This window comes from Leopardus geoffroyi, chromosome B4, assembly GCF_018350155.1.
Source record: "Leopardus geoffroyi isolate Oge1 chromosome B4, O.geoffroyi_Oge1_pat1.0, whole genome shotgun sequence".
NCBI classification, from domain to species: domain Eukaryota; kingdom Metazoa; phylum Chordata; class Mammalia; order Carnivora; family Felidae; genus Leopardus; species Leopardus geoffroyi.
In genome coordinates, this window is record NC_059341.1 from 13,169,814 (window position 1) to 13,172,448 (window position 2,635).

The window sequence follows — 2,635 nt, forward strand, 5'->3', positions numbered from 1 at the left end:
GACAGATATCCTATGTGTTCGCTCATGTGGATCTTGAGAAACTGAACAGAAGACCCTGGGGGAGGGGAAGGGGGAAAAAACAGTTACAAACAGAGGGGGGGTGGGGAGGCAAACCACAAGAGACTCCTGAATACAGAGACCAAACTGACGGTGGATGGGGGGGGGGTGGGGAAGTGGGTGATGCGCAGGGAGGCGGGCACTTGTTGGGATGAGCACTGGGTGTTGTAGGGAAGCCAGTTTGACAATAAATTATATTTAAAAAGAAAAAAACCAAAAAACGTCATGCTGAACCTCTGCCCAGCTTCTTTAGGAAAAGAGTCTGCGGCCGACCTCGGGAAGACATGACTGGGAGGCGCTCTATCAGGGCGGCGAGAGAGAAGGAGCTGGGAAGGCAGGGCCCGGAGGGGCGAGCAGAGGTACAGTGCTGCCCGCTGAGCTGCGCAGTCAGGGGGAAAGGCTTCGGACGGGCACGGAGCTGCATGCCTTGGCACAGTCCGTCAGGGAGAGAGGGCCTCGCTAGCCTGTTCCTGTCTCCGTCTTGTTGGTCAGATTGACCCCGTCGGGCATGAAGTCCCTTGCGCTTCAGAGAAACACCTGCTACTACGCGGAATCGCGGGAAATTCAGAAAGGCCTGGCGTCTGGACCAGAAATGGAAGGAGGCGCCACAGACTCGGTGGGTCAGTCAGACAGGGCGCTGGCTTCTGAGGCTCCATCCTCGGCGGCTGTTCCCAAAGCCAGCCCACACCCTGGAGAGGTCTGCAGGGGCGCGCAGCGCTAGGAGCTGAAAAGTCAGCGGCGGCCGTAGGCCCCACCCAGCAAATAGCTAAACCCGGGGGAGGAGTGGGGGGGGGGGAACAGGAGAATCTGGGGGGTGGATGGACTGAGTGTGGTCAAAGTGTGTAGGCTTACACACTTCCCAATGTCTGAGGTTACACCCCCCATGAAATATTCCCTGGCTTTTCCACTTGAGTACTCTATTTGCTTTGTTTAGACAACTTCTAAGTTGCTGCTTTTTTTTTTTTTTTAAATAACAGCCATTCACTTTGCTCTAGTATCCCCGTCCTAGAGAGTGAGAAACCTGACATCAGACCTACTGTCAGCTGCCTCTGTGCCCCCGTGCGGCTCTGAGCACGGAGCTCAGACAGCGGTGGGTACTCAGTCCTATCAATGGGCACGAGGGGAGGTGCTGAAATGTGAAGGACACAGAGCAAGGGGGCCAGGGCAGCGTCCCAGGGCTGGGGGCTGCCGCTAGAACACAGGGAGTTGGTGAGAAGTAAGCATCTGACAGAGAACGAGGGAGCCCCGGGATTCCAGGGACGAGGGTGGCTCCACAAAGATGCCTGGAGCCTTTAGTAGAGTTAGAGACAAGGAAGTCCAAGTGCAAAGGATCACAGAGCAGCATGTGAGGAAAAGGAGTTAATTAGTATAAAATAGACTCGTACCTTAATCAAAAAAAAAAAAAAAAAAAAGTGAGATAGGAGTTCCCTAGGTCTTTTCAAAACCTTGTTCAAAAGCAATCCAGATCATAGAAGGGGGCATGCAGGACAGCAAGCAGTCCTTTCCTCCAAGGAAGGAAATTCCATCCTTGGCTGGTGTTACCTCTCAAGACACGTAATCCTTTTCAGTGTAGTTGCTCAACCAAGGGACAGTGCAATGTCACAGCTATCAAAAGCCATTACCTGAATGAATGAATGAATGAATGAATGAATGAATGAAATTAAACTTCCTCTGTATTTACTATGAAGCTGTTGTGAAGACACGATCACCGGATGACTCAAAATTTCCACCAGAACTCAGTACAAGAAAAGTGTCTGTGCCTCCTGAGGTGGCCTGTGTGATGGCTGGTGTTGTCCTCGGGCTCCCTGCTGAGGCATTTGACTCTTAGGAACTAGAATGTCTACTGTGTCATTGATTTACTCTGTGCCCCGAGCAAATACCATGAGGGTGAGGTAAAAATCAAACTCGCCTTCTGTTAAGTTGCACACAGTAGGCATTCTGTAACTGTTATTCCCTAGAAGTCTCTTTTTCATTCTGATAATGAAAATAACAGAACTAATCACAGTTGTCACATTTGGCTGCCAGAATACCCACAGCACATTATCATAGTTGGCATTATTACTTCCTTGGTTTTTCTCAACCTTGTTTTCCCTTCTAATTCATAATGTATTAGTCTTATTTAGTAGGCCTTTTTGTCAGTAAGCCATCTGAAATTCTTTTTTGGAAAGAGGTAGAACATAAATCATTCTTTAATGCATAAACTGCTTTCAAATAAATTTGGCACACTATGAAATATTTCGCAGCTACTAAAATGGCAATTAGGAAAACCATTGAGGAAATATGGAAACTTTCTGAGCTACAATGTTTGTTTGACCATAAAATGATACATATACTTTAATGGCAACCATGTAAATATTTGTATTTAAGAGAACAGGAAGGAACTTTTGCTTTCCACCAAGATGGAGTAACTGGGTAAAGTTTACCCTGAAAACAACAACAACAACAACAACAACAACAACAAAATGGGCAAAATATCTGAACCAATACTTTTCAAGACACAGGACATAGGACAACAAAGGACAAAGATAAGACTTACAATAATCCCAGGTTATTGAATTCAGAGTGTTTCCAGGCCACA